We start from the raw sequence: 20,523 nt of genomic DNA on the forward strand, positions 1-20,523 counted from the left end.
CAATGTTTGTAATCCTGAAACTAAATAAAAGATAATAGAGGAAAGTTAGATGGCTTAGCAAAAAGAAGGTCAAATCTAAGCAAAGAGAAAGTGTAATAATTCAGTTTTTTTGGGCAAAATCCAGAAAGATTTAGGAATTACAAGTTTAATTTGCAGTAATATGTGAAGGTGAGTAGCTAAAACAAGGTGATCGAAGGTCTGTTTCACAGCAAACTTTCACAGTCTTCATCCATCTTCCATTCATAGAATTGGATGACAAGTCTTCAGGAGAATGGACAACTTGGTTACAAAAAGCTAACTATTTTTTAATATTCATAAATTTACATATATGTGTACACACACACCCACACACACATATGGAGAGAGAAAGGAAACATGAGATAACCAGAGGAGTAATCCTGCAGATTTGGTAAAGCAATTTCAGAATGAACGAAAACATTCTGTGCGGGAAAAATTAAAACCATTTTCCATTCTATATGGACATGACTTTTTAGAATCCAAGCCAAAGACTATGCTGTAAACTATTAACCCTCCAGTTAAAAAAAAAGATCCAAACCAGAAAGTTTCATAAGTGGAGGATGATCCTTAAACAATAATGAAATGATCTTATGACCCAGCAATACCACTATTTAGGTATTTACCCAAACGACAGGTGAAAGACATATGTGCCCCTAAAATTCACAGCTGTACTATTCACAGTGACCAAAAACTGGAATATTATTCTGCTGAAAGAAAGAAAGCAAGAAAGAAAGAGAGAGAGAGAGAGAGAAAGAAAGAAAGTAAAGGAGATATCATGACCTTGGTGTGAGTAGAAAAGTAAGAAAAGAAATGAAAGACAACTACTGGATAGCTTCATTCATATGTGGAGACTAAAGAACTGGAATATATAACCCTGTAAAAGGAAAAAAGAAAAGAAAAAACTCTAGGATTTTGTATGAACTCTAGTGGTTACCAGTGGGAGGGAGAGGGTAGAGACTTTTGGTCGTGGGTGTGGTGTGGATCTATACCCTGTAAATCTTTTTTTTTTTTTGCCTCCAGGGTTATCACTGGGGTTCAGTGCCTGCACTACAAATCTACTGCCTGGGGGCTATTATTTCCCCTCTTGTCGCCCTTGTTGTTATCATTGTTTTTATTATTTCTGTCATTGTTGTTGGATAGGACAGAGAGAAATGGAGAGAGGAGGGGAAGAGAGAGAGGAGAAAGAAAGAGAGATACCTGCAGATCTGCTTCACCATTTGTGAGGCTTCCACCCTACAGGTGGGGAGTCAAGAGCTCAAACCCGGATCCTTACTCTGGTCCTTGGCTTTTCGCCATGTGCGCTTAACCCGCTGTGCTACCACCCAGCCCCCCAACTCTATATTCTTATATATTATGATAATAACCTATTATTAAACAAAAGAAATGGAGTTTCATACAGATAAGCATCATTAAGACTTTTCAAAACAACTAGGACAAAGAAAATAGTCTAAATCTCTCCAGAATAGTAAGCAGGTCACATACAAGAATGGAATACCGAAATTGGAAGAAACTTCAAAAGCAGCTCCCAAAGCAAGGAAGTCAAGGAGAAATTCTTTCAATATTTGTAGGAGAATAACTTTTCTTCTAAAGTTTTATCAAACCTTTTATCATTAATCAGATTCATTGATAGGGTTATAACATTTTCAAATGTTCAATGTTTCTAAAATGTTAGGTCCTGCCTATATAAATGTTTTTGGAAGTTGCTGGAAAATATATTCCAACAAAAATAAAATACATAAACATAACATAGGAAAGAAGTTTCTTCACAGCATAGAGTTAGAGGGAAGCCCCCAAGCAAAGAACTCCATGGAACAAAGCATTTCAGAGAAAGCAGGAGGTAGAGAGCTCTGGTAAAGGTCATTTTTTTCAGAAATAAATACATATGTGATAGATTTGATCGTACAGAAAAGTAGAAAGACTGTTATTTTATAAACTCACGGGTGAACATAAGACTTAGGTGCAAATATTGAAAATCATTCACACCCTAATTATCTAATCTACATACCAATAGTTTTCAGCTACAAACTGCAAGCGTTTCCTATTCTTTCTCAAATGTTATAGAGTGTTACATAGAGAGAACTTCACTTCCCTCCATTATTACTATAGACATTTATTCATATGAAAAACAAAATTTACAAAGTTATGTCGTGAAGTAAGTTTAAATATTTTTTTTAACTATTATATATAGAATTGACTAACACAAAATGTTGAAAGAAAACTTTTCCAGGGAGTCAGGCTGTAGCGCAGCGGGTTAAGCGCAGGTGGCGCAAAGCACAAGGACCGGCGTAAGGATCCCGGTTCGAACCCCGGCTCCCCACCTGCAGGGGAGTCGCTTCACAGGCGGTGAAGCGGGTCTGCAGGTGTCTATCTTTCTCTCCTCCTCTATGTCTTCCCCTCCTCTCTCCATTTCTCTCTGTCCTATCCAACAACGACGACAACAACAATAATAACTACAACAATAAAACAAGGGCAACAAAAGGGAATAAATAAATAAAATAAATTTTAAAAAAATTTAAAAAAAAAGAAAACTTTTCCAACTAGTCCAGAGCAGGTTTTTTTTTTTTTTTTTTCACTGCATTACCTCTGGAACCAATGAATTTTATTTTTTTCAGATATCAGGTAGAGATGGGGGTAGGCGGTGGTGGTGGGGAGACACCATAATACCAGAGCTTCCTCCAGCAGGTTGGGGGCCATGCTTGAACTTGGGCCACATAATCTGATACACAGAATTTGAGTTACAGTAGGGATTGGAGCTCTATAAGTGTTTGGTATTTTTTTTTTAATTTCTTTATTGGGGAATTAATGTTTTATAGTACATTTTTTCCCTACCATTTCCTCTTTGACTTGTGGAGCTAATGAAGAGGCACTAGCGGCTCCTAGAGAAACTGTTACCATAACTTTAAAGAATACAAATTTTCCAGGCATCACAGTTTAATCTTGAGAGAGAGCCATTTTGTTTGTTAAAACCTCATTAAGGAGGGGTATTTGGAATTGTTTTGTTTTGTTTTTTTGTTTGTTTGTTTGTTTTGTCATTTCAAAGAAAAGGAAAAACTTTACTTGTGACAAAAGTATAACCTTTCACATATAACACTTTAATGTCTATATTAAATAATACTTACACTTAACACATGCATTAAAACATCATTTTCAATGTTAAAGTTCAGGAAAGTATAGAACTCTTTATCCCAGAAATGTTTTAAACAGTGAGTTGGGGTATTTGGTTTTATGAGAGGAAGTTCTGTCCCATGGAAGTCCTCTCCTCTCTCCTTGCTGTCCCAGGCCCATATCCCATGCCTTTGCTCAGAATTTAAGCTTTGGGGCATTCTCATCTCATTACACAGCTTTAGAATTCAAAGCTGTATAAATTCTCCCTTCATTTGTAATTAAAGTCCATCTTTTCCTGCATCTAATCTACCTGATATTAATTTGTTTACTAGACTAAGAAGAACCCAAAGGATTAGAGAATTTCCCCCTGCACATCTACATTTCTAAAGAAGGGTTTTTTTGGTTGTTGTTGTTGTTGTTGTTTTTTTGTCTAGGGTGGGGGTCAACTTCCCTGCATGTTTCTCTCAAGTCATACCAAATGATATTGCATCCGCTGATTCCAACCTCATCAATTAAATGAGTACCATCTCAGAATGCTTCACCTCAGACTGTGTACAGAGATGTCAGACATGGAAGACCAAACCTTCACCCTCATCACTCAGGTGAGACCTTTCCTTTCATGGTATTCTCTAATTCCATTTCAGGAGGTTCACTTCCTAACAAAGTCCCAAAACCTTGATATAGGCCAGGTCCCATTAGATAAATTCGGGCAAAATATATACCTGAAAGCCAAAATACACGGTAGTCTGTAGTGAGTCAGTATCAAGTTCATAATGAAATAGCTTCCATTTAGACTTAGATACCCTCCTCAGCTACTTCCTATTACAGTTCTCCACTCACTCCAAAGCTAACCTTATCAAAGCAAGGACTGCAAAAGTTGAATAAGGGCAAGAGACTGGCATACTTTAACGATGATTCTTTAGTCACTATCAGGCCATTCCACCAGCTGGAGCCCTAATCCTGAGATTCCCAAACAGACTTGATGGACCTAGAACTTGAATAAATCCTTCTCTCTATTGTTACAGGTCATTTCTATCAAGAACAACAAAATAGACCCCTTTGTGGGCCCCCATAGGACCTTGCCTTAAACTTGGATCAACAATGGTAGAGAATGTTCCATCCTCCGAAGGGAGGATGCTACACCTGAGGAAATGGGTCTATACTGGGGCAACACGCAATGTTCCTACTCATGACCACAGAATGTGAACTCAGATCTAGAGGGATGCAGAGGTCACAAAGGCTCCTAAGCTAATTATGGGCCCCAAATCACATCAAATCGATGGGGTTTACAGTCAACAATATTTATACCCATATTAGGGAGCTACTCTCTTCCCTGATCAAGCTTTCTGGTCCTTTTACCAGCCATGACATCATCTCCCCAGACAATAACTTGGATCCACTGGCATATCAGATTTCAGGCTCAGGCAAAACAACAGCAACAACAACAACAAAAAAACACTAGTATATCTACAGGCCCTTTGAAATATAACTGAAATATGCCTACTAGCTATCGACAAAATGGAGGATCCCCCAACACTTCATCTGCACTATTCCAGCATTTAGGTCCATGATTGTGCAACAATTTGTTTGGCTTTGTATGTTAACTCTCTTGTCTACCACCAGGTTCCAGATGCTAGCAGGATGCAACCAGACTTCCCTGGACAGACAGCCCCACCAATGTGCCTTGGAGCTCGCTTCCCCAGATCCCTTCCCCACTAGGGAAAGAGAGAGACAGGCTAGGAGTATGAATCGACCTGTCAACACCCACGTTCAGAGGGGAAGCAATTACAGAAGCCAGACCTTCCACCTTCTGCATCCTACAATGGTCTTGGGTCCATACTCCTAGAGGGTTAAAGAATAAGAAAGCTATCAGGAGGGGATGGGATACAGAGGTCTGGTGGTGGGAGTAGTGCGAAGTTGTACCCTTCTTATCCTATGGTTTTGTCAATGTTTCCTTTTTATAAATAAAAATTTTTTTAAAAAAAGAACAGTCTTTTTGTGTGTGTGTGTGTGTGTGTGTGTGTGTGTGTGTGTTTTCCCTAACTAAAACATGTATTCAGGCATTTCCCCATTTAAGACTTTCATTTGTCACTTTTCATAAATGCTGGCAGAAATCAAACTGAGCTTAGGGCTCTTTTAGGGAACAGCTTGTGACTTTATCCAAAGTGTTTCTAAACCATTTTCATGAGCCCAGCATCTGATGATAGATTTGTTTTGAGCTCTCAGAGCCCGTAGCTATGTGGGTCACTACTTGACTCTGGACAATGTGCCTCTTGACCATATGCTTTGAGTGAGCCTCACAAACCTCTGCACAGTAGGAAGCACTCTTGAGTTGGACGAAGCTATTGCCCTTGATTGCTCTGATCAAGAGGAATCATACAGGCCCCAGAGAAATTCATTTTAATGTGTTTACCCCCTTTTGCCATTGCATTAGATAGTGCACTTGCACTATTCTCAGAAAGGTGTTGAAAAAGTGTATTTTTCATGTGAAAAATAATTCTGCATGTACACAAATGAATTTTAATTGATGCATAAGTGTATTAAAATGAAATGTTACTTCAAATAAATAATAAAAAACTACCACCTAAAGAAATTCATACCATAGTAATTATTTTCTAATATTTACTTCTATATTTTCTCCTACATCTTCATCTTCTTATATTAATGAGTATATACTAATAGGAATATATACTAATATATATATATTTATATATATTCAGTACACTGCCCAGCTCTGGTTTATGATGGTTCCAGAGATTGGTCCTGGACCTCTGGTGCCTCAGGCATGAAAGTCTGATGTTCCACGAGTAGTACTATCTTCCTTGCTGGAATTCTTAAAATGAGATATTTTTTAACATAATTATGAAATGGAAAGTGAAGATATAAAGTTGCTATCTTAAACACTTCCTGAAGTCACTTCTAAGTGGATTATTACAGTGCTGCTAAGGAGACCAATGAGGTCATTTAAATTTATATAAACTCACGTCTTGGATGAATGATATTCAATCCTTATTTAAATCACTTTGTAAACTGAGTGAAACATGACTACAAAAATTCAAGATTATCTGGTGTATTGCACTGAAGTAAAAGACTCTGGGGTGAGGGGGAAAGTTCAGGTCCTAGAACAAGATGGCAGAGGAGGACCTAATGGAGGCTATATTGTTATGTGAAAATGTTATGCATGTACAAACTATTGTATTTTACTGCTGACTGTAAACCATTAATCCTCAAATAAAGAAATTTTTAAAAATTCAAGATTATCATGGCTCTCATTTGGGTCTCAATATATATATGTGTGTGTGTGTGTGTGTGTGTATATCTATATGCATATATATTTCCTTTGATTTTTATGAAATATTCGAAGAAGTTTGCAAAAAATGCAAAAGGAAAAATTAGAATTTGCTATAACTTTACACTTTGTATTTTTCAAGTGTTTCTTGATACTGGACATTTTTTCTCTTAGGTGTATTTCTAGTGCAGGTAGACTACAGGCTGTGGGTAAGAATAATCACAAGCCCATGTGGTGGACCAGCTGAATTGGTATAAAGTACTGGTCATTGGTGACCTGCACGAGCTTGTTCTTGCTAAGTATACTATAAAGCCTACTTTGAAGCAGTTAGGAAATTCTACAATTGCACAGTTTAACCTACTTAGGTGGAGTATTGAACCCAAAGTTAACTTTAGGCAGTATCAGCTAAGTATCTACATTTATCTTTGGTGGGAATGGAAATCTATGATATTTTTCCTGAAGGAAAAACAAAGTCTTAAAGTTGTTAAAGCTATTCAAACCACTTTCAGGTACATTTTTTAAAACCTGAAGTCTCTTAGAAAGAATGTCCCACCTTACGGATGGCATTCTTCCTTTGCTTTATATTTTATACCCTAGACATGAGCTGACATTTAGCAATACGCTCGCTACCCACCCCCCAAAGGAAAACAAGATCTCCTTGTTATTCTAAGGATCATTCTTCAGGCCTTCATATACACACTTTGGGAAAAAAATCTACTTTACAGGGAGATTTGTCATCTTAGTTTATTTTGAGGAATCTTAGAATTTCCCATCACATTTCATGTAGGAAATTGGCAAGGCAATATTGTTAGGCATTCAAAATTCATATTTGTCTACTTTTTACTCACATCCACAAAGAGTTAAAATGGCTTTTGAACCCTGGGATTAGCTTTAAAATATTTGTCTGTGGCAAAGGTTTTACTACAGACAGACTCTGTATAATTCACAAAGGTCTAGTTTTGACATATGGCTCTCTGCATGAGTTCAACTGCTGACTGACTCCCAATCTGTGAGCTTTACTGCCAGCTAGAATCAATATCATTTTATAATAGTGGCACAACCATTATTCTTTTGTAGAAAAAGATATTTATCTCTTGCTTCCCAAGTTACCCATGGTCTATACCACACATTTAGATACATAACCAAATAATACTTTATAGTCTATTTCATGTTTGCACATTTGGTTTTGCAAAGGAACTTAATAAGGTCAAGAACTAGGCTTTATATATTTTTAATCTATCATATATTTTTAATCTATCATATCATATATACATTAACCCCTAAATTGAAAGTGTTATGTGTATGTTAGCCACCAAAACTAAGTATAATTTATAGCTTTCACCTATAATTTATCCGGAAACCTTTTTTAGAGGGTGGATATTGATAGGTTGCATAACCCTACATTTCTCAATGTATTAAACGTTTAGGAAGTCTATGGAGAAGTTAGTAGAAGGCTTAGGAGATAGTTCAGTGATAAGGTTCAGCTTTTATATGCCTGAGGCTCCCAGTAACCTACACCAGAACTGAGTGGTCCTCTAGTCTTTCACTCTCTTCTGAAATAAATATATCTTTTTAAAAAGAGAAAGAAAAGATGATAGTAGCAGTTCACTGTGACAGAAGTAAACATTAAAGTACCACAAAGCAAGTGATTAGAAATGAATTCAGTGCTACAACAGGATGTAAAACTCAAGACCTTGTCCTCAATATAGAACAACAATGATAAGCACTACCCCACTCTCTGAAAGGAGGCTGGATCAACATATTCTGCCACTTGAGGAAGACTGGTCCAGAAATGAGTGCCGCCTAGAATGTTCCTAGCTATGACCATGGAATGCCAGCTCATCCTGACAGGGGTGCAGAGGTTGTACAGGTTCCTGTGCTAAGTATGGATAGATAAGATTCTAGGTCAGACCGATGGGGATTACAGTTAGTGGTATTTATATACTTTTCTCATATTTGGTAGCTACTTTCTTCCCTGAGTCAGCTTTGTAGTTCTATTCCCAACTCCAACACTATCTTCCTAGAGAATACTTTTATCCCACCTGCATGTTAGCTGTTGGGTTCAGGCATAAATTAGCAAAGTCATGGGCCCCTTGGAATACACCTAAAATAGACCTATTTTTTTTCCAGTACGAAGACCCCAAATATCATCTGCTGTATTCTGACCTTTAGGTTCCTGTTTACTAAATAATTTGTTCTGCTTTATATCTTAATGCTTTTCAGCCACCAATGTGCAGATGCTACATTGATGCCAACCTGACTTCCCCATGGAGATGACCCCACCAATGAGTCCTGGAACTCCATTTCTCCATAGCCTTACCCCACTAGGAAAATACAGAAACATGCTTGGGGTATGGATTGACTTGTCAATGCCCATGTCCAGTGGAGAAGCAGTTATAGAAGCTAGACGTCCCATCTTCTGCACCCAATAAATATCGTTGGCCTTACTCCCAGAGGGATGAAGAATAACTCTTTTTTAGCTACTAGGTTCCAGATGATACCATGATGCCAACTTGACTTCTTTGGGCACAGGATCACACTATGTGTCTTGGAGCCCCACCTCCCCAGATCCCTGTCCCACTAGGGAAAGAGAGAGCCATGCTGGGAGTATGGATCTGCCTAAGCCCATGTTCAGTGGGGAAGCAATTACAGAAGCCAGACCTTTCACCTTCTGCACCCCACAATGATCCTGGGTTCATGTTCCCATTGAGATAAAGAATAGTGAATCTGGGAAGCTATCAAGGCAGGGGATTGGATATGGAGCTCTGGGGGTGGGTAATATGTGGAAATGTACTCATCTTATCCTATAGTCTTGTCAATATTTGCATGTTATAAATAATAAAAAAAGAATAGGAAAGCTTCCAATGGAGGGGATGGGATGTGGTACTCTGGTGTGGAATTATACCTCTCTTATCATTCAATCTTGCTGATGATTATTAAATCACCAATAAAATAATAAAATACTGTAACATCATAAAACATGGCCAATTGGTGAGAGGTGTTATGTGCTGACATCTATCATGGCGGGATTGGGACACTATGCCTATGGCAACAATAACTTTGTGAATCAACATTTCTCAAATAAATTGATAAAGAAAAGAAGAAACTGGAAGTTTCTCATTGACAGGATTCAAGATAGTCTGAAGTATTGATTTATTTGCTACTTGGGAAGGAGCATCTGGAAAAATGAGGAAGAGGCCACAATGTGGGGAGTTTTGAGGAGAGAGGGAAGGAGACGAGAGAGAAAGAAAGAGAAAGAGGGGGAAAAAAAGAACCAAAACAAAGATGGAAGGGATCCAAAGGTATAAAGTCCCTCTCTTTCATGTAAGCTAAAATATGAGATGTCATGAAAAAAAGTCATTGAATATCTACCAGATGGTTTCATTCATATGTGGAATCTTGAGATCTGATACACATGAACTTGAAAAACAAAACAAACAGAAAGCAAACTGTCTCTACAACTTGTAACAACTGTGGTAGTGATTTTTGGGAGGTAGGAGCTTGGTCAGTGTGGTATGGAACTATCCACTGTAATCTTATGATCTTGTAACCTAGTATTAATCACAAATGAAAAAAAGTGACACACACACATACATACAGCCATTTGACATTTTATCAAAATCTCTTATCTAGTGTCTTGGGTCGCCTTATCCCTAAATGTGTGTTGTTGGGTTAGGTATTTAAATTCTTTGGGTTTTACTTTTCTTATGATTAAGATGTAATAAATACCTCATAGGTTTGATTTTAAAATTCATTAATGCCATGTATATCATATAGTTCCATAGACACTATCGTACTATAAAAATGTGATATCATTATACACTGCTATACATAAACATTATTTCTGCATGTACTTTCCTGAAGTCTGGGCACAGATGCTATTAGGGCAGAAAAAGGAAACATCTGTTAGCATTTTCTGACATAATACTTTGTGGGTACATACAGGGCAAGCTTTCGGTACTGTCTTTCCAAGGGCATGTTTTAACATTACAGCAAGAAGAAAAACAGAATATGATCACCATAAGGCCATTCATTCAGACTCTCTGATTTAGAATTTAAAATCTGCATGCTGGGGATTAATGAGGAGTATGCTAGGGGCTTGTGCTGACCATAAATTTTTTTCAACATTTCCAATTATATTAATTCCCAGATGAACTCAAATATTTAGTATAGAAATATTACCCGTCCTGTTAACGTAGCATACAAACTGAAGTACAGCATTGCAATTTTCCCCTCTAGAATTAAATTGTCTGTCTGCTCTGTCATCTGGGTGCTTCTTCACTCTGCTTCATTTTCATCACAATCATTTGTACCAGCCTAAAAGATCTTTTTTTTTTCAACACCTGCCACAGAGTTTGAGTTCTGCATTTAAAGATTTATTTCTCAGGAAACCTCAGTGAGGATGTATTATTATTATTATTTTAAATATAGGAGGGTAATACGTCAAGGTGTTATAATTCAATGAAAACTTGGCATGAATTTATTCACCATATCCATTAGATTATTTGGCAATTAACTATGTAAAATAGGGTCAATAGCTGGATCATAATGTCCTCTTATTGAATCTACTTCCTAAATACCTCTCAAATCTCTGTCCCTCCATCTTCATTACTTAAATTTTCTTTTTTTATCTAACAGGAGATTGATAATATCCTGAGCTCCCCTATAAAGAAATTGAACTTAACATCTAAGAAGTCATATGTAAGTAACTCATTGCCTTAATAAAAAAACAAAAAGGTAGTACAAAAACTACTCTTTGCAAGAATTATAGGAGCTATTCTTGGCTAAGCATAAGTTTTGATTTCACAATTGCATATAACTGCCTAATTATATAACAATAGAGTTGTGGTTTAATAACATAACAGTTGTTAATTTTTTGGAGAATTTGCATAAAATTGCTGTGACAATTACCATCTTGATATTTTTTAATATTTATTTCCTTTTGTTGCCATTGTTGTTTTTTTGTTGTAGTTATGACTGATGTCATTGTTGTTGCATAGGACAGAGAGAAATGGAAAGAGGAGGGGAAGACAGAGAGGGGAGAGAAAGATAGACACCTACAGACCTGCCTCACCTCTTGTGAATTGACTTCCCTGAAGGTGGTGAGCCAGGAGCTCCAACCTGGATCCTTATGCCGATCCTTGCTCTTTGAGCCACCAGCGCTTAACCCACTGCACTACCACCCAAATCCCCATATTGATATTTTTATAGATGTATCAGAAGACTACTTAGACAATTCATGAAAGTTACAGTAAAGATTCTGTTGCTAGAGTGGGCAAAAAGATAAGTTGTGTATTCAGGGTAACTGCTGGAGATTTTGCCCACAACCTCCTGTGCACACCCTTCATAAGTCTCCTAGTTCTTCCCTACTTTCATTTTTCTCTTCTGTTTTATTGGGATATACACTCCTATGTATACCTTCACTATAAAATGTTTGTATTAATTTTCATTTGACTAAAATTTTAAATTTAAATATTCTTTTTATACCTGACATGCTCTGAAAACCCACAATGAGACTTTTTTTTATCTTGTCTTTGATGTCCCAACGTTATCAACAATCAATGAAGCTTTTTCAGACAGACTTTTCATAGCTTCAATATTGGGAAATTTTATTGAGTTGAATTTTCTTCCTTCTGTCCTTTCTTTTTTTCTTATCCTTTCTTTCTTTCCTTTTGTTTTATTTATTGGTGGTAAGAAGAAATTATGGAATTTAGAAAAAATACTACCATCTTACTTCTCATCTTTAAAATACATTGAGAAAATATGCACAGATGTTACAGAACTGGGCATAATTCTTACAAAAATAATAAGTTATAATTAATATGTTTGAATGCTTGGTCAAGACTATATAAAAGTCAAAACATTTTTTACTACCAATATGTCTAAAACATCAGGTGCATTACCTCAACATATACTACTGTCCAATAACACTTAGGAAATCTCTACAATGCCATAACTAATCCTTGAATCTGTCACAGTAGCAGGGGATCACAACATCCAAACATGCTGGTCCAAGTCAAACAGAAATCTCATAGACTGAAGACTGTTCTACAGTATGTGGTAGCCTGAAGATGAAGCTTGTAAAAGATTTCAACAAACACTCATGCAGGCAGTCCATGTGATAGAAGTGCATACATGGCAGGCATTGAATGGTGTCTCCAGGAACTATATCCAGTGAACAGATCACACACCTCTGGATCATGTCTTCTGATGCATCTCTTCCAAATGCAATACACTGCATTATAATGGTGGTCTCTGTATAATGATTCTTTAAGTGATCTTAATCTGTGTCTCTTCACCCAAGTGTGATGCTTGTGAAATCTGCTTGGAAACTGGCTTATGGATCTGAACTGGAAGTTGCTCTTTATGTTGCAGTTAATGTCTCTTCATTCAGCTCAGTGCTCTCCCCACAGCTACTAGTAGCATGACTGGACTAAGATTTAAGGATCATGGTGTCATCCAGGTTTAAAGGTTTGAGGTAGTTCTCCATCAGTCAGTTTTGGAGTCTTGCCCTATTCACTGTTCTGGAAGTGCTTGTAGCAGAAATTGTCATAACTCCTTGTTCCTCTAGTCAGGATCCAAAAATATGGAGGAAAAAGCCAAATCTTGTACTCATCTTGCTGTCACAGCACTCTGGAATAAAGGTCCTTTACTTTGCAGAGTAAAATAATTATTTCTTTGATAGACATTTAACCTCTTCTCTAGTTTCTGGATGTTTTAATTTTCTGACTTTGCTATTAGAAATCCTTTCTCTTTTCATTTATTATTTATATCTTGCCTTCTTCCCTGTGTGATTTTCTCAGTTTTACTGTCTGAACTATTATATTATATTCTTACATCTGAAATTGTAATTACTTTTAAACTTCCAGAATATTTTTCTTTTTGGGGGGGGGATAATGAGAGACATGGTAAGTAACAGTGGTAATGAGGGAGGTTAGGGGCTTACAGTGCAGTTCTTGATACATGGGTAAAATTTCTCATGTTCCCATGCATCAACAGGACCTCAAGTTTCCTTTCCTCCCTCTCTCTTCTTTCTCAGAGTCCTATGCTTTGGTGGAGCTATCACACCTATTCCAGGTTTCACTTTGTGATTTCCCTCTCTGTCCTTATTTCCTAAATTCCATCTGTAAGTGAGATGATGCAGCATTTCTCCTTCTCTTTTGATTTATGTCACTTAACATAATGTCTTCAAGTTCCACACAAGATGAGGCAAAAGAGATGACTTCATCATTTTTAACAGCTAAGTAGTATTCCATTATGTATGTATATGCCACAATTTCCATAGTCTTCATCTATCCTTGGACATCTGGGCTGCTATTACAAATTGTGCTGCTATGAATATAGGTACACAAAGATCACTCTCTCTCTTTTAATTTATTGGGAGGTTAATGGTTTACAATCCAGTTGTTGACACATGGGTACAATTTCTCATTTTCCATAATAGTGTCTGCATAATACTTTCACCCCCAACTTAGGTCCTTTTCCATCATCATGCATAAGGATCTCATCTAGTAGTTGTTTTTGTTTTCTTTGCCTAGCTCCTTAGGAAAGAAATTGCAAAGCAGTGTGTAACCACTTTCTCATATGTCTACTGACCCTCTGGACCTCTTCCTCAGTGGCTTTTCTGTCCATGTCCCACTTCTTAATGAGATTGTTTGAGGATTTTTCATTGCTAAGTTTACTGAGTTTGTTTTGTTTTGCATATTGGTTATTGGTTCTTTATCTGAAGTACATTACATAGTTATCTCTCAATAATAAATAAAAAGAAAGAATAAAAGGGGAAAATGACTGCAGAAAACTTTGGGTTTATTGTGAAGGTACTGAACTCCTACCCTTGAGGCAATAACAATTAATTAATTAATTAATTAATTAATTAATTAATTAGAAAATAGTGAGCTGGAGGCCCAGGAGTGACGTACCCAGTTAAGCACACACAGTACTAAGCACAAAGATCCCATGAAAGGATTTGGGTTTCAGTCCCAGGCTCCTCACCTGCAGGGGGCATGCTTCACAATCAGTAAAGCAGGTCTGCAGGTCTGTCTATCTATCTCTCTATCTATCTATCTATCTATCTATCTATCTATCTATCTATGTATCTTCCCCTCCTCTCTTAATTTTTCTCTGTCCTATCCAATAAAATGGAAAGATGACTGCCAGGAGCAGTGAATTTGTATTGCTCACACCAAGTCCCAGCAATAATCCTGGAGGCAAAAAAGAAAAAAGAATGAGCATAGCATGAGAGATATTGTGTAGTGAAAGAAAATTTAAGTAATGAAGATGGAGGGACAGAGATTTGAGAGGTATTTAGGAAGTAGATTCAATAAGAGGACATTATGATCCAGCTATTGACCCTATTTTACATAGTTAATTGCCAAATAATCTAATGGATATGGTGAATAAATTCATGCCAAGTTTTCATTGAATTATAACACCTTGACGTATTACCCTCCTATATTTAAAATAATAATAATAATACATCCTCACTGAGGTTTCCTGAGAAATAAATCTTTAAATGCAGAACTCAAACTCTGTGGCAGGTGTTGAAAAAAAAAAGATCTTTTAGGCTGGTACAAATGATTGTGATGAAAATGAAGCAGAGTGAAGAAGCACCCAGATGACAGAGCAGACAGACAATTTAATTCTAGAGGGGAAAATTGCAATGCTGTACTTCAGTTTGTATGCTACGTTAACAGGACGGGTAATATTTCTATACTAAATATTTGAGTTCATCTGGGAATTAATATAATTGGAAATGTTGAAAAAAATTTATGGTCAGCACAAGCCCCTAGCATACTCCTCATTAATCCCCAGCATGCAGATTTTAAATTCTAAATCAGAGAGTCTGAATGAATGGCCTTATGGTGATCATATTCTGTTTTTCTTCTTGCTGTAATGTTAAAACATGCCCTTGGAAAGACAGTACCGAAAGCTTGCCCTGTATGTACCCACAAAGTATTATGTCAGAAAATGCTAACAGATGTTTCCTTTTTCTGCCCTAATAGCATCTGTGCCCAGACTTCAGGAAAGTACATGCAGAAATAATGTTTATGTATAGCAGTGTATAATGATATCACATTTTTATAGTACGATAGTGTCTATGGAACTATATGATATACATGGCATTAATGAATTTTCAAATCAAACCTATGAGGTATTTATTACATCTTAATCATAAGAAAAGTAAAACCCAAAGAATTTAAATACCTAACCCAACAACACACATTTAGGGATAAGGCGACCCAAGACACTAGATAAGAGATTTTGATAAAATGTCAAATGGCTGTATGTATGTGTGTGTGTCACTTTTTTTCATTTGTGATTAATACTAGGTTACAAGATCATAAGATTACAGTGGATAGTTCCATACCACACTGACCAAGCTCCTACCTCCCAAAAATCACTACCACAGTTGTTACAAGTTGTAGAGACAGTTTGCTTTCTGTTTGTTTTGTTTTTCAAGTTCATGTGTATCAGATCTCAAGATTCCACATATGAATGAAACCATCTGGTAGATATTCAATGACTTTTTTTCATGACATCTCATATTTTAGCTTACATGAAAGAGAGGGACTTTATACCTTTGGATCCCTTCCATCTTTGTTTTGGTTCTTTTTTTCCCCCTCTTTCTCTTTCTTTCTCTCTCGTCTCCTTCCCTCTCTCCTCAAAACTCCCCACATTGTGGCCTCTTCCTCATTTTTCCAGATGCTCCTTCCCAAGTAGCAAATAAATCAATACTTCAGACTATCTTGAATCCTGTCAATGAGAAACTTCCAGTTTCTTCTTTTCTTTATCAATTTATTTGAGAAATGTTGATTCACAAAGTTATTGTTGCCATAGGCATAGTGTCCCAATCCCGCCATGATAGATGTCAGCACATAACACCTCTCACCAATTGGCCATGTTTTATGATGTTACAGTATTTTATTATTTTATTGGTGATTTAATAATCATCAGCAAGATTGAATGATAAGAGAGGTATAATTCCACACCAGAGTACCACATCCCATCCCCTCCATTGGAAGCTTTCCTATTCTTTTTTTATTATTTATAACATGCAAATATTGACAAGACTATAGGATAAGATGAGTACATTTCCACATATTACCCACCCCCAGAGCTCCATATCCAATCCCCTGCCTTGATAGCTTCCCAGATTCACTATTCTTTATCTCAATGGGAACATGAACCCAGGATCATTGTGGGGTGCAGAAGGTGAAAGGTCTGGCTTCTGTAATTGCTTCCCCACTGAACATGGGCTTAGGCAGATCCATACTCCCAGCATGGCTCTCTCTTTCCCTAGTGGGACAGGGATCTGGGGAGGTGGGGCTCCAAGACACATAGTGTGATCCTGTGCCCAAAGAAGTCAAGTTGGCATCATGGTATCATCTGGAACCTAGTAGCTAAAAAAGAGTTATTCTTCATCCCTCTGGGAGTAAGGCCAACGATATTTATTGGGTGCAGAAGATGGGACGTCTAGCTTCTATAACTGCTTCTCCACTGGACATGGGCATTGACAAGTCAATCCATACCCCAAGCATGTTTCTGTATTTTCCTAGTGGGGTAAGGCTATGGAGAAATGGAGTTCCAGGACTCATTGGTGGGGTCATCTCCATGGGGAAGTCAGGTTGGCATCAATGTAGCATCTGCACATTGGTGGCTGAAAAGCATTAAGATATAAAGCAGAACAAATTATTTAGTAAACAGGAACCTAAAGGTCAGAATACAGCAGATGATATTTGGGGTCTTCGTACTGGAAAAAAAATAGGTCTATTTTAGGTGTATTCCAAGGGGCCCATGACTTTGCTAATTTATGCCTGAACCCAACAGCTAACATGCAGGTGGGATAAAAGTATTCTCTAGGAAGATAGTGTTGGAGTTGGGAATAGAACTACAAAGCTGACTCAGGGAAGAAAGTAGCTACCAAATATGAGAAAAGTATATAAATACCACTAACTGTAATCCCCATCGGTCTGACCTAGAATCTTATCTATCCATACTTAGCACAGGAACCTGTACAACCTCTGCACCCCTGTCAGGATGAGCTGGCATTCCATGGTCATAGCTAGGAACATTCTAGGCGGCACTCATTTCTGGACCAGTCTTCCTCAAGTGGCAGAATATGTTGATCCAGCCTCCTTTCAGAGAGTGGGGTAGTGCTTATCATTGTTGTTCTATATTGAGGACAAGGTCCTGTAGAGGCCCACCAGAGGTTTATGATGTTGTTGTTGATGGAGATGACCAGTTATGGTGGAGTGAGGGATCTGTTAGAGATCTGGGCACATCATATCTGTATGGGGATGCCAGGATTTCCTGACTAGAGCACTGGATAATGGGGTGGCCTGGTTCTTTTTCTTTGATCGTATTCTGAAAGAATGTCTTTTTATTTTATTTTATTTTATTTCTTTACTTCCAGAGTTTAATCGTGTTGTTAGCCCTCTTTGAAAGTTCCAACTCTCTATCACCTGCAGCAACACTGAATTGTGACTTGAAAGATTCACATCAAGTAAAATGCCCAATTATCACTTACCTTTTTCTCATGGTTTCTGAAATTGAAAGTCAGACAGGACTTCAGATAAACTTAGATACGCCCATGAAGAGGCCATGAATACCAGTAGTACTCTGCCTCTCACCATCTACTTGCTCCTACTTTCTCCTTCTCCACTCCATTCTCTGTCTTGATCAGTATCCCAAAAAGGATACCAATAACCAAGTTATTAATTAGCCTGTTTTGTTGTATTTCTTCCCCCTTTACATCTGTCTCTTCTTTCCTTTCTCCTCAGCTTCTTCCATAACATTCTCCCCTTATCCTCCCCCCTTATTTATTCCTTCTAGGAGGCCCTTATAACCTACATTCTGCCATGATGCTGGTCCTCCCAATCAACTTAAGATAAACAAGCTTCATTTGTCTACTTGACCTTTCTTCTGTTTTAAGGTATATAAGTTCCTGGTTTCTAGTCTTACCTGTATTTGTTTCAATTTCTGAAATGGTTCATTTTTTCACTTGCTTAGACATTTGTTTCTAACGCATTCCAGGTGTTAGAAATTCTGCTTTCATCTTAACCCTTTGATCCTCACCTTCCTTAAAGGTGAATCTTGTGTTCAGTTTCAACTCTGTAGCATAATTTCTTTAATCTTGAATATACACCAAATATGACAATATATAAATCATTATCAACTTTGGTTAGAGATATATAGCAAAAATGTCAAAGTTCAATGCATGTTTTTTATCTTTAATCATTTACAAAATATAAACAAAAATTTTAGTAATGTTATAAGACAAAATCCCATATATTTTGACCCTTGAGAACATCCATTCTTTTGTTGTTCCAACAGCTATTCAATCTTTCTCAACCTACATTTTGCAGTTTTAGATGTAATTTTCTCTTGCCAGTCCAGGGGATTATAACCCCAGATGTTTCCTTCTGAGGGCAACAAATGCATTTCTGTACCATTTCAGGGACCAATATTTTGCTCAAAAGTAATAATATTTAAGTTGGAATATGAGATACCTATTCAGTTTTAGAGCTGGTCATGTTCAGAAAAACTGTGTCTGAGTGACCATGTCTCTTAAAGATTGATGCTAAGTAGCACAGGTGGTTCCCTGATGGTCTGTGGCTCTAACTCGTTTTCCATCTTCCATGCTGAGGACTGCCTTTCTGAGTTTTTTGTAGAGCCAAGAAAAATTTTTCAGGCTATCCGTTTATCTCCTGCTCCATCATTATGTCTCTACTTAAAAGGTCACTTTCCCAGGCAGATGGGACCTGAATCTTCAATCTTGCTTGAGCTGTTTCATTTAAATGCTCCTTTTGTCCTTTCAGACCTCTTGTCCAGTGTCTGTCTTTTCCTCAGATAGAATGCTGGCATGGAAATAACAGGACCAAATCCATCATATTCAGTGATCACTCATTGCCAAACATACAGTACATAATCAATAAATATGTATTGAATGAAGGAAGAGAAGGAGCAGTGAAATAATGAAGAGAAAAAATAAGGCTTCCCTGAGTGAATCAGTTTACATTTTGAGCTTTGGCCTGTCTATTCCCTGTATGTCTGCAGGTTTAGTTTCTTTATCGTTTGTTTGTTAAGGATATATTTGCTCAAAGGGATGAGGGCATTTGTGGCAGACCTATCAATGCCTTTCCTTCAGCTTTAGCCTGAGAAGAAAAAAAAATAATTTTCAGTAATTTCTGTTTGAAATGTCAGACCTTCCACAAACTCAGTTAGCTGGAAATCATGAGTTGGATTTTCCTCGCCTAGATTGTGCACTGAGAGGTTTAACCAATACCCTTACTGAATCTCTGACTTACCTGTCAACCATGAACAGAGAAAAACAGCTGGTTACTCAGCAATGAGGAACCGGCAATACAACTTCTCAAAGAAAATGGTTATGAACATATATCAAAATTTTATTTCAAACATGTCCTCAAGCAGAAAGAAAAACTTTCAGGGAGGTTATTTCAGTGAATTCTCTGTAGTATTTTATGGCAGCCATCATTGAAAATGGGGGTGGGTTAGGAGGGTGGGAGCAGTATCTAATAATTAATAATTTAAAGAAAATAAAGATAATTGTGGTCAGTTCAAGTTGTTATAATAAAGACTAGGTAAGTTATAAATACTGAAATGTTGGATCAAAAAATAACTCCCACTGTGTTTATTATTATTGTTATCTGAATTTTTTCTTTTTTCTTTTTTTTATTTAATTTTTATTTAATTTTTCTCACCACTTCCATCACCAAAAGTCTGTGTCCCTACTCCCACCCCCATAGATAGTCACTATAGTTCTCCCACAGTCTTAGAAATAAGTTGACTAGGAGTCCCAGTGACGCAATCTGTTAGCATGAGGTACTTATACAGAAATAAGTTGACTATTTTTTTCCACATTTGTGTACTCAATTCTCTATATTCCACATATGAGTGAAACCATATATTCAACAGAGTATTATTCCACATTAAAAAGAGATGACATTGTGTCCATTGGGATAAAGTGGAGAATATTATGATTACTGAAGCAAGTAAGGAGGTGAAGGTCACCTACACACTTGTTCCATTCTTTGATATCTATCTTCTCACTGAGACCTTATATGATGGAGAGTGAGAGAGAGCATGAAAAA

This window comes from Erinaceus europaeus, chromosome 3 (genome assembly GCF_950295315.1).
Source record: "Erinaceus europaeus chromosome 3, mEriEur2.1, whole genome shotgun sequence".
Lineage (NCBI taxonomy): Eukaryota > Metazoa > Chordata > Mammalia > Eulipotyphla > Erinaceidae > Erinaceus > Erinaceus europaeus.